The 13,381-nt window shown below is 38.2% G+C and overlaps 1 protein-coding gene across 7 annotated transcripts in view; it reads left to right on the top strand.

Moving 5' to 3' along the window:
• The first annotated feature begins 1,193 nt into the window (after positions 1–1,193).
• The window catches only part of LOC124302148 (uncharacterized), an 88,233-nt gene continuing 76,045 nt past the window's right edge, over positions 1,194–13,381 (top strand). For 6 of the 7 annotated variants that reach the window (XR_006907641.1, XM_046757978.1, XM_046757977.1 and 3 more), the window contains exon 1: positions 1,194–1,604. The gene's annotated coding sequence lies outside the window, so the exon portion shown is untranslated. The remainder of the gene's footprint in view (positions 1,605–13,381) is intronic. The other variant, XM_046757975.1, reaches the window with a different exon arrangement.

Below are 13,381 nucleotides of genomic sequence, written 5' to 3'. Positions count from 1 at the left end.
CAATTACCATATCATTGCACCAGTAGCTGAAAATTTTTTACTTTCAAACATGTCGAACCGTTTCGATATCAACGAATTCCATCACTCTGTACAGTTATTTGGAAAGTGTAGTAGTTTTGATCAGAATTGTTTGGTTACGGAATATTCACCATCAAAACCAAAATTTCTATGTTTCAGCGAAACATTCCTTTCGATTTACTTAATCACCGTATTTATCATTAGCCAAAATTCACCAAATTTTATTCTGCGCATATAAATGAGATTTATGACTCTTTGAAAATTCAATACGATTTCCACCCTTCTGCGATACATTGCGTGCCTATTTCTCCTACGTTCTTGACTCTCGTCCCGTCGCCCTACAATAACGTATGTACCCACGTATAGATTATGTATATATAGGTATACACACGCATATACACGTAGATACATACCGCACATGCGTATACATTAGGGTAGGTTTTGGTACCGAAAATTAGATACAAATTTTCTGCAAGAATTTCCCAAACGGTATATTCGGTGTGCCAAAATGTAGATGTTTCGATAAAAACTGTTATTTTAAAAGAGAAAAGAATATAACAAAAAAACCTCCGGGATTGGAAAAAAATTAAGATATGTGTCTATAAAACTGCCGATCGGATATTTTGACATAAGTATAGTATTGTACATCGCATTAAGCAAATCCACTTATAAACAAAGCTCCATTAATTATATATCTTCGCGAATACTAACGTCTTCGATATTTCGTAATTGGCTAGTGCTGTGCGATTAATCGATTAACCAGTAATTCGGTCGATCGTTATTGAGATTAACTTTCTTTCGAGTACTTTCGAATAACCGATTAAACAAAAAAAGTATTAATCGAATGAAGTCGATCAATCGAAGCTGCCGATTGATCAATAAATCGCACAGCATTAGTACCGACAGCTCATCCTCGTACCGTTACGTTCTACAACCAAGAAAAAAAAAACAAACAATGATATTACCGAACAACAACCAAAAACATCCCTGTCCAACCGTATACGCGTGCAACGAAGACGAGGAGACGACGGACCACCACCCCTGTTTCGCCTCCTCCCCCCTTAAGCTCGCGGCGCTTTGGCACTCGGCGCACCCCCGGATTGGCCCCGGTTGTCCCGTCGAGGCGCGGGCGTCTCGCCCGTTCACTTCGAAAGAGCTCGCAGGCTGCAGTCTTCGTTCGTTGCTCGTCGCGTTCGCGTCGCTTGTCGTCGCGCCGAAACTCCGTCCGCAGGTGCAACGCATGTGCGTTCGACACGTCTCGTAGGCGTTTCATTTAATACGTGAGATACGCGCATACGTGCACGTTTCATAATTAATTACGGAGTTCGCGTTGTGCGGGTAATTTATTGTACGTTGAAGGTTTGTTTTCTTTTTTCTTTTTTCTCATTGATTTTCTTGTATCAACGATTCTTCGTTCGTTTTTTTTTTTTTTTTTTGGATCGATTGGAGAAAAAATCAAATTTTCACGATCCACGCGATATTTGGTTCTCAGTTTTGTTGATATAGGATTATATGCGTTTCTACCATTGGTTTATATCATCGCCTGACCGACATCCCCGGAATGACGTTACGCCTCGATGAGATTGGTAAGATTCTATTCTATTCGATTTTATCGTCGTCTTGTTTTACTATATACTTGTATACGAGGACTTGTCATTCATCCGTTCGTCGATTGTCACTCTTACTACGCTTCTCCGTATCTTTTGTCCCCCACTTTACTATACGTACTACGTTTTACTATGGAATACGTTTTATGCATCTTTGTTTGTGCGACGTACACGACTGTCGGCTCATTTCGGAGTTAGTAGACGATAATTTTTGATTTTGTTATTGGAAATACTTGTATGTACTCAAAAGTTGAAAAATTTGTGTGCGTAACTAAATAAAAAAGAAAAAAATTTAACCTAATTAGTTTTTTTGGTCAATATTCGAGTATGTAATAAAAAAGAAACAGGCCTTAGCCCAGCTACTGTTCCGATGGTAAATTTTTTGAGGGATGAAGCAAACTCTGTGGAATCCTGTGCATGTTTTGAGAGTACGAAACTGGTATACTGTGACTAAATATTACACAGACGTACTCGATTATTGTCATTCAACTCTTTTCGATCAATGCTTCAAGGACGTGAAAATTTATGGTAGGGATTTTATCGTCTCTTCCAGCTTCGTCAACTGATAAAACTGTGAGAACAATTACTTTTTTGGAATCAAAATTGGAACGTAAAGTTTTATCCAACATTTACTTCGTGTAAATGATTTTAAATTTTCCTACAATTTTGGTCCGAACAATGCTTTGATTAAAAAAAATTTCAAATTTTATATTACCTATTCAATTCTCGATTTAGTCACTATTTAACGACCGAACATTGTGTCCATATTATTGTGTATTTTGTGCGGAACAATCGGTCACTACGCATTTATACGCATATCTGTACAAACTTGTTGCAATTTTTCTCACGTAATCTGTAAAATCTTGTGAATTAACGTATTTCTCTACGTTTTAATTTGCATACGTCAATCGAACGTTTCTTGTACATACGCGTTGCCGGTTTAGGCAGCAATTAACGGCCTGATTAATTAATGCGGCGATCGAGTATCACTGACCAGGCATAAGAGCTAGCTGCTACGTTATACCTGTGGAGAGGCCATTGAGCAGTCCTGTAACGTGTTCTTCGCGTTATCAGATCCTACACGCCGCGTATATTGTAAATGGAAGGAAGTAGTTTCGATGCTAGGTTTACTTTTTGCATTTCCATATTCTCAGTCTGCTCAAGACAGCATGAAATTGTACATCCGCTATCTTTTCTTTCTATTTTTCTCTCGTTGAAAATTTTGATAAATTGTTATATCACGTGACGTAAATTGTATCTTATATATTATATACCTGATTCGAGAATTAATTCTGCAACCTGTCGATAAGCTCGGACCTTCGTTTTTAGAGTCTTATTCCAAATATTCATCACTCATTTGTCTTTTTGATATTGGAAATCATTCCTACTATATACAATGTACAGTGATTTACAAATGAATTTACAGTTCATCTATTTTGCAATCGGGCATAAACGACAAAAATATCGTCATCGTTCTATCACGTATAAGTACCGATCGTCGTTCCACGAATTAAGTAAATCAAAAACCAGCAGTTGTGAAAATACGTTGTGTAAAAATTTGTTATTTGTGAGTGGATTTTGAACCTTAACAAGATCCGTGATGACGGTGTGTTTATGAAAGCAATGATACAAGCCGAAAACCAACTTGTGCCAATGACCGTTCCCCCATTATATAATTGATGGAAATTAACCGACCGTGTAAAATTAGTATCGGTGTACGTATTGCCGCGTATCAGAATCGCAGAACGTATCCGCGTGTTGGGTTAATTATTCGGATCGTTCCCGCAGTTGAACCGATGCAACAGTTGCACACAGAGATCCGAATATAAAAAAAAAAATCCAACTCACCGCGTATCTTTAAAATATCTCTTTTTTGATTTTTCATGCGACATAAATTACTCTCAACATTATTATTACTGACAAGTAATTTTCTTTAAATTTGAACTGCAATTATAGCAGATCTTATATGTATAGCTATATAATTAGGTTGGAAAAGAATAGTTTTCGAAAATGCGAGTTTCGATCCTACGGTACTTAAAACAACAATGTTCATTCAAGGGAGAATGTTACTTTACAGAATGATCAAAGGCTGATTGTAGAATTTCATTTGTACAACGAAAGGATGAAATGTTGAATAAATATTGTCTCATAGTTTCTCGACAATTGTAAAAGTATTTAAACCGTTATCGTAACTATACACCAATTTTCAAGCGACTGTACATAATATACAAAAATGACGGAATGTTTTTTCAAGTGCAAAGAAATATTTCACATCCAAGTGTAAATCGCACAGCGATGTTGCAATGATACAAGAACAACGATATTATACGATAACCGATATAACTCGACGTGTGTTGTTACACAAGACTTGTTATTTTCCTTTGCTCCGTAATTACGCGTATAATAATGTATCGCATTGTTACATCCTTCTGCGTTTCGTCGAGGCAGCAGAAGGAAAGCCTCCTGGTAATGTATTACGTTTTAGATTAAAACTGATTAATCCAAGAATAGTATGATCAGGATTAACGACGTCGTCTCGCAAAAGGCAGCCGCCCGCCTCGTTCCATCGCACGTACCATGCAGCTCAAACGTTTCCCAAGGGTTCAGGCTGCTTATTGCTACTGGATGGGCCAGCGCAGTGGCAAAACCCGTGGAGAAGGAGGCCGACGAGAAGGGAAAGGGAGGGAAGGGGAGGATCTGGGGTAGTTTAATTGTGGCGTGCAGACCCTGCAAGGGCGCTCTGGCTTTCGACGGCGTAAGTCAGAGGGGCGCGCGATGCATAAATGCGAAACATCGAACCTAAGGGCTGCTGGTTAAAGATGCAGAATTCGCGTGCGAGAGTTGTAACTATTTGTAGGGGGAGGCTGAAAGTATTAACATCAGGGAGGAATTCACTATCAGGCAATTTTGTTAAAACGACTTTCGAGTTGTTGGCTCTTAGAAATATGGCCGTTATTCGTTTGGTATGGCTTACTAAATTTCAAACAATTTTACAATTTTGCCAAGTGACGGTTTTTTCTAAACATGCATTGGTCACCGACTTCAACCTCATTTTCTAGGTGACCGTGTTATTCCAGTGAAGTTTGAAAATTATACTTTGAACTGTCGCGTTTCTTCATTTTGTCCTTTTCTTGGTCAATTCGAAAGGCAGGTCAATATTGTACCGACATGTTGTTGGATCAGTTATAAGTGAAGGTGCACATTTTTTTTTCTCGAGGCTCTCAATTCGAAAAAAACTATCAATTCGATGTGATGAAAGTGGAAAAAAACCTACAGCAATACGCGTGCCTCTTGACTTCAGTCCTTTCAACCGCATATAATATTTACAAACAAAGAACACTATTTATAATAATTTCCACTCTGAATCAATTTTTCACCTCAAACACGAACAAGCTTAATTCACACTTTTATTTATAGAATAGTCGATAAGTATCTATAAAAAAAATTCGCAAAGATAACATAAAAACTTTTGCCTGGAATATCATCAAAATGGTGGGAAAAAAAAAGAAAACCAGAACACTTATATCGATTGCATGCGTACTGTAGGTATAAATATATGTATTAAATGGAAATATGTATACCTATATACACACCTTGTACATTGTAATATACGTGTAATAATGCAATGGGATAAAACTGGTTTTCAAAGAACCAGATCCAGGCTTAAGCCGACAAGGGTAGAGCATCGCGGGAAGGGGATGAGAGAGAGGAGAGAATGCAGGAGGGGGAAATCCAAACAAGAAAGTGTTATAACAGAATGGTTATAATAAATAATACATTGCATAGCCGCCTGAGTTGAAAGATTTAAAAAGAAAAAAAAAAGAAAAATGAAATCTTATGCATCTCATCGAACAAACGATCAGTCGTACCCTTCGTTTATACGTTTTTTTGTTTTCGCATAAAATCTGCTTGTCATATCGAGGGGTGCGTTTTATTAAAAACATGCATTTGCTGAATTCAACCTACATACGGGGATCATTCAGACTTCCATACTTATCCGATATATTTTTACAACGATTCGCACGTTTGAACTTACACGTAATCTCTTTAAATTATATTGAAGAATTTTCATGGATCAGAATTTAGAGATGTAAAAAATAAAAACGATTGTCCAGCTGCTAATTTTTTCGCAATTTACCTTGGATTCTAATCGAAATATGTGCTGTATGAAACTCTGTAGAAAAAGCATGGTAATTTTCAGAATTCTTGAAAAGGTGTTATTCTTTGCTTCGTAAGATATAATCAGCGATAATTTTGTTGGAAACAATTGCTTTAGTAGCAACTAGAGATAGCAGATTTTATTACAGATTTTGTTTTCACACATTCAATGTTGAGTGATTTTTTTGAAATACGATTACGCGAAAATGAAGAAGCGCTTATAGAAATTCATCACATCCGACAATATCTCGAGTTTTCTTCATTCTTTCGTTTCATCAAATTCGGGAATGATCCCAAGGCTGATTTACATTTAAAGTAACGAAATTGCGAAAGAGTGCAGCAGCGTTTCGTGCGTATCAAGAAAACGACGAGGGTGTCGAGGACCGCTTGACAGATTAATGAAGTGAAAAGAGGAGCGAAACGCGCGAAAATCCCTCCTCGCGACGATGCGCTTAAGACGAATTTCGTGTCGAATCTGTAGGATTTTTCTCCTCGAGGGTTTATCGATTCCTGAACGCGGGGTTTTGGATTTCTTGCTTCTCGAGCGCTGCAGGCTCTCCAGCTCTTCACCATCGACGGAAGTAGCATTTAGACGCCGTTAGACACCTCGGCCGAACTTTTACGTCCTCGCCCTTGGGATGAAAAATAGCCCAACGTGCAGCCTCTGAATCATTCAGTCTTGAAACGAAAGCCGGTGACGAGTTCACCGCTTTTGCAAATTAGTCAGGAATAGATACGCGTACCTACGACGTTGCTAAACTCGCCAAAGTTACCGATACCAACGAAAAGTTAGGAATGGAGAAGTAAACGTGAAACAAAATTATTTTCAATTTTATTTTACGTCAACTTTTGTCTCGGAAAAATTGTGGTAAACTTCTGAAAATTAACTAATACCTGTGAGATAATTATTTGTCAATCAGTTCATAATACTGCATTGGGTGTAGTTTAGCAGCTTTTTTACGATAGGAATTGGGTATATAATATAAATGTGCTGAAACTTGGTCACGTGAAATTCTTCTTTTTTTTTCATTACTCTGAAAAAATCTTTATACGTAACACGCAACTACGAATACAACGAGGCGATATAAATTAACACAATTAAATCTTTTCATAAAATCAAACACCGATTTTTTTTTATTCATGTATTACATAATATAGGTGCATAGAATATTTGACAATAATTATAATCGAAATGAATATTTTCTTGGATTCGAGGTTGCAGTTTTTTTTTCCATTTTTTCAAGTTTCATCGTGGTTTTCTCCATTCGAAATATACTAAATTCCGGCATAAATATCATCATCGGGAATAACTGTAATAACACGCTTTGCCCGACATTCTGTGATTAAATTCCCTCCCGCAACTTTCCCGTTCACCGAGTCGCCTAAATAAGTAAATCATCCAAATGTAATAAAAGAAAATGTAAATTCCGAAAGCACGCGTACAACAAATATACGCGCAAAAGCTGCTGCATCGGGAGTAAAAGAACGAAGCACAGCACAAAGGGGGACGCAATTCGTTTATGTATAAGTACAGAAAAAGTCGTAAAGAGACGTACACCGCACTCGATCTTCCCTTCCCTTCTCTTCCCTTTGCTTTCTTCGCACAGTACTAAAACGCAACCGGGATGCGGTTCTCCGTATGCGCAGACACCCAGGAAAAATTATCCCCCCCCCCCCCAGGCGGCAACCCTCGAACAGAGACGGGATGCGCCCTCCGCCCTTGCACTTCACGGTGCTGAGCTGTCGCGATTTAGTGCGTTACGTTGCCTCGGATCTCCTCCTCTTCACCCTCGGATGCAGGCAGGCTGCGTGCTTTTGCAACCCCCTGAAGGGTTCCGAGCGGGGTGAAGAAGGGATCAAGGGACGCGTTTATCTGCCTGTATGCAGAACGTTTCGGAAAGTTGAGAGAAGTTTGATTATTTATTATATTTTGTAACGTTATCGGTTATTGCGAGAAGATTCTGTGTAGTAAAATGAATTGCAACAAGTCTGAGAATTGTTGAAATTGGAAGAGAAAGTTTGGCGCAAGTTTCATAGTTGGGCAACGTTTAATTGATTCAATTTACGCTGTCAACATCAGTTTAATTGGAATAGAGTTTAAAAATAAAAATTACTAAAAGCTACTAAATTTATTTTAAAACGTGATAATGGTCGAGTAACTCTCGAGTAACCATGACTAGGAATTTCTCTCGTGGTTACAGGCTACATCTAATCTAAAAATCATATCATAGATGTAACTTTGAAAGTGAATTTGTAGAAAGTAAGGAAAAAATTTTGGGTTAATGAAAGCAGAACGATTCTTACGTAGAATTTCGTTCTGTAAATCGTTATTTATCGCGTTGCACGAAGTTTTATGTACCTACATGACGAAAATATAACCCACCGAAAGTCGTTAATTAAAGTCGATAAATTTTAGCGGCTGCGAGTTATAAGCAAAACGTAAATCACGTAGGTATAACAGAAACTTTCCGGGCGACCAGTAAACTTTCGGTATTTATTATACGAATGCTTTTAAGTTTTTATGTACTTTCGGAAACAATATCAATGAATACGTACAACATTTTTTTTTACATATCAAATGCCAAGTCTTGTACGTAAGGTAGATTTGCAATAACCTAGTTTTTTTTACATTATTCGTCCGCATAAAATTTATCGTTGAAATCTACGGAACAAATTATGTTATATTACATTTATATCAACATTTTTATACATAGATACAGGTTCTGTGCATTTTAAATTCATTTTTTGTTTCATCCACTAATTTTATTACGTAATTCCGTCGCGATATAAAACTTGCAGCAAATTGCAAATTATTCTCACAAATATTGTTTCGTTTCGAGAAGTTTTTACGACTGATTCGGTGACCGTTCAAAATCCGTCAAACGGGAGAAAATCTCTGACCCTTCGAGAGCCCTTCCAAGGTGTGAGTTAAAAAATCTTTATTGCCTTGGTGCATGCAGCAGCAGCAACAGCGGCACGAGACGAAAGTATGTACGCGGATTGAATCAATACCGAGAAAAGGAGCGAGACGGAGAGAAGGGACGAAGGATATGAGAGAGCGAGACGAAGGATTTAAGTAGCGCGTTAACTCCGCAAAGATCAGTTCCTTATAAGGAAAGAACCGTTTCATTGAATTACTCTAGACGCGGAGTGATGGATGTTGGGTAATTTTGATCGAAGATAAACCGTTTCACGATCTTATAATTACCACGATTATAATGTGTGCGGGTATAAAACGTACCAACAATTCTACAAATGCCAATGTTGGATCCACGAGTCTTCAATCGATCAACAAGATCCGAAATCTCTTGAAAGTTTAGACCGCTTGACGAGATATTTATCCCGTAATTCGTGTGCTAATTGTATCGCGCAGTTTATATATATCGATTGTACGATGTTAATACGACGTTTTCGAGCTGTCGACATCTTGTCTCTATTATGTATAATATATCATGTATGTATCTGAAATCGTACGTCACACATCATACATAGTATTAAAGTTCGAAGCCAAAGTTTGAATGTTCGGATGTTCGGATCTTCAGAAAGTGACGTTAACCAAAATTTTTTTTTCTCTTGACGTCATCGGTCTACAGTAATCGTAACGACGAAAATCAGCTAGCCAAATTCCTCAGTTTGGAAACAACCGCGCAGTAGAGCGGACGGATGAGAGTCGCGCTCCGCAAATTTCGAGTACCGGGTTCTCTACCTCCTGGATCCTGCGCTCGGGTACGCTTCCTGGTGCAACTCGACTTCCAGGACAAGCGCTCCGTAGTTCTGGCTGTCCTGGTCCTTGACCTGATGACTTTTGACGTTCCGGGCTAATTTTCTAAATAAATTAGGTACACTAGGCATCCGACCCCGAGCGAGCTTTAGCGAGCGTGGGTTTGAAAAAACTAGTTATTATATGAATGTCGATATTATAGTGTGTTGAACTCGTAGTCATTTTTAATCGAAAACTTAATTAATTTAAGGAAAATGGTAATGTTTTCAAATGACATTCAACGAACATAATCGTGTTTGCATGTTTTTCCGCAACTCAAATTGCTTTATTGTCTCATGAAATTGGAGGAGTTGAAAATGATGTCTGAAAGCTCGAAGAAACGCTGCATTTCAATCAGGAATGTAAATTGCAGTGCGAATTTTTCGGCGACGATTGTCGAGATAGGGAGGATATAATAAAATGAGCGAGAAGGAAAAAGATGGGCGAGGAGGAGAAGCAGAAGAGGGAGGTTATCGTTGCGCGATAGTGGGCCAAGGATGAACGGGTGATAAATAATAATTATAAGAGGCGAAGTTGCGCGGGGAGCTGCTGGTTTATCCGAATGACGAAATCCATTCCATTCCACCGGATCTCGTTATAAAAGTGTTTCTGACAATGGCCAGAGAGAGAAAGAGAGAGAGAACGAGAGAAAGAGCGTTGCAATCATAATTTGGCACGATGACGATGGCGCGGATTTATCGCAGGGAAGAAAAAAGGAAAAAAGAAATGAAAAGATAACGAAGACGAATTTACGAGTGATGATGATCGTTGCGCTAAAAAGAAAACGATTCCATTTGTCATATGTACAGTTACCAGTGCCGAGCGATTAATCGATCAATTGTACACCACTAATTGTCACTATATAATTCTACGGTAAAACGTGTATCGTTTCAACAACGGTTAAAATATTGTTGAAAGGTACAAAAGAATTATACGATAAATTCCTGAGTTTCGAACAGTCACAATTCCCAATCCGTTGAAGGTAGGCACTCTTGCCACGTATGGCTGAGTTTGCTTCGCGGTTTAAGTTGGGACACCCTGTATATAGATATGTAGATTTTTGTACACATATGTATATAGAGTGTTTCAGAAAAAAATAATTTGTGATTTTCCACCATGCCACCCCCTAAAAAGTTTGTTTAAGTTAAATGGTTGTGCGAAAGATCACGCTCGCTTGATTTTTCACTATCAAATAGCTGCGGGTGGTGAAGTGACCAAAATAGATTGATCGTCGACACCGCCGAACGAAAATTTCGGCTAATTCGATTCCCGATGTTCTACGAGACTGGCGTTAGTATAATTTTGCGATTCCCTAATTGACTTTAAGCGTGTCTGGGAAATTGTCCTGAAATCACGATCGAAGGGGGTGCAAGAGCTGAAAATACTGTTCGTAGATAATTTGTGGGAAGTCGTCGCTAAGTGATTTAGAAAATTTCCAAATTAACCGAATCCCTTGGAGCGTTTTATGGTATGACAATTATACGTTTCACACTCAGCGATTTTCGGCAGTTATAAAAATTAGGTAATCAGTAATTTTTACCTTCCTTTTTCTTGCAAAACCAACCTTGGTGAAAAAAATACACATTTCCATGAATTCCTTAAAAAAAAAGGGCATACGTTGATTTAAAATCGCGATTGTCCGTCAATTTTAGTATTCAAGCACTAATTTAGTCGTTTAAATTTACAGTTTATATTATAACGTATGGTTACGTAACAATTTAATTATCGAATATCTATAATAATAACTCTCTGGCTATCTGCTTTTAATTTTGCACAAAACTTATAACCTAATTTAACCCAATTTGATCTGATCCAAGCCGCAGACAGGAAATTAATTATACGAAATTAGTTATAAAACGTTAACACCAAGAAGGATCATATTTCATGAAGTTTGAAATGTTGGTGCAACGTTGCGTTTTTAGCGAAAATTATTATTTCGCAAATACCGGATTGTCTGCAATTCACAATCATATTCATATTTTGTCTACTCAACTCGACTACTTCGAAATTATTCTAAACTTGCAAAATAATATTTTTTCTTCGATACTTCGCTATATCAACGTTAATAATTTCAACCACCATCGTATTCTATAACCCACTGAATGCTAATAATGAGAAAAACAAAAAAATTAACGAATGCCATTACTCTTGAAAATTACTTTGATCGTTATTACGAAACGTGTCTTCACTTTTCCGAGAACCACTACGTCATTTTTACAGCAATGTTTCGTTTGTGCTTTTCGAGGCTAATGGCCGCGGGTCGTGGCCTATAGTTTTGGAAAGATTAACACCGTGTATTGTTTGCATTCCGCGTTTCGTCATTTCCGACTTTGCGTTGTTACATTTACCAACCAATCAGTAAGCTTGAATCGATCTGTCTCAAACTGCGTCTAATTCACTAACGATACAAATGCCGTAAGTGTGCAAATGATTAATGATAGACTATTTGTTTGATATCGCTATCTGTATTTCACTGCACAAATAATATTGATCAACGATTTCTGTTTTAAACTTATCACGGAACAATGCAGCAGTGAACCAGAATGAACCGAATGTGTGCGTTGTTATGTCAATAGTTGCAAGTCGATCCGAAATAGTCACAACTCAAGCCATTTAACCGTCGGTGCAATTACTTTCAAATAAAACTACTCGCTGAGTTGTCACGATGATTTTCCTAAGGTTTGTCAATTCTATCACTTATGAACGGGCTTCACGTATGTTTAGTTACAAAAAAGTTCCAACCGTGAGTAAACACGTATATATTATCTATTAGAATCATCGAAAAACATCGAAATATTGTTGCAGTAACTGCTTGGTGTAAAAATGGTCAATTGTAAATTTTAGGTCACAAAGTAGTCGACTTGAATGTATATTACTTTTGACTCGTGGTACTCTGTTAGCTACTCGACTCCAACGCATTCACGGTTGATTCGATTAGTGGGAACTTTTACTTATTGCTGATTATTCAGTTGTTCATTTTGGGTGTGAAACCTTCAATTATCAGCTTAGCGATAAAAAGAATACTATTCTTCGATATTGAATTAGTCAAATTAACTGAAGAAACAACGAATAAAAGTACTCTTACAACACTTGAAGCCCCAAGTAACGGATTAAATAGTAACAACAATCTCATTTATCTCTGCGTAATACAAACGTTAATAATTGCGTATCGAATCTGACCCGTTACGTAGATCTCTGTAACATACATCAGCCGTTTAGATCGATCAAGCTTGATCGCAATTTCAACGTGTCACCGATATTACACCAGCATGGCAGGTTTCAAAAATTCGCGAGCCGATGAACGTCGAGTCCAATATGCAACGAGTAATGAAACGATGATTGGAAAATAAAAACGAACCGTTGTCTTACGTCAGTGCGTTACGGATCTCCGATTGCGACCGCGTCGAAAATGGTCTCTAACGCGATTCCGTTGTCGCCATTTTGCTCTCCCACGCATTTTCAAACGTCGGCGGCGACAATCATGCATGAAAATGTGTAGCCTCCACAGATACCCGTTTCCGATATCCCCGAGACCGAGTGTACGGTGGATATAACAGCTGCACGGACATCGTGACACTGGTTATAACTACAAGTGACATTCGTGACACGTTCGAGGAGCACGTGAGACTCTGGAGACTTGTACTCTCGCACCTTCCACCCTTCGACCATCTACGAAGAGGATGATAATTTACATCCTGGAGACACTGTGCCGTTTCTATTTTTAGATCGGAGAATAAGGATACACACGTACGGAGGGGTGTACATTGTGATCAAATGAAACGCCACTGTCCCTCTTTTCTATACGCAGAGGCGTACGCGTGAAGGTGAATACTTAATG

Source organism: Neodiprion virginianus, chromosome 4, assembly GCF_021901495.1.
Source record: "Neodiprion virginianus isolate iyNeoVirg1 chromosome 4, iyNeoVirg1.1, whole genome shotgun sequence".
Classification (NCBI taxonomy): domain Eukaryota; kingdom Metazoa; phylum Arthropoda; class Insecta; order Hymenoptera; family Diprionidae; genus Neodiprion; species Neodiprion virginianus.
This window is presented reverse-complemented; position numbering and strand designations above follow the sequence as displayed.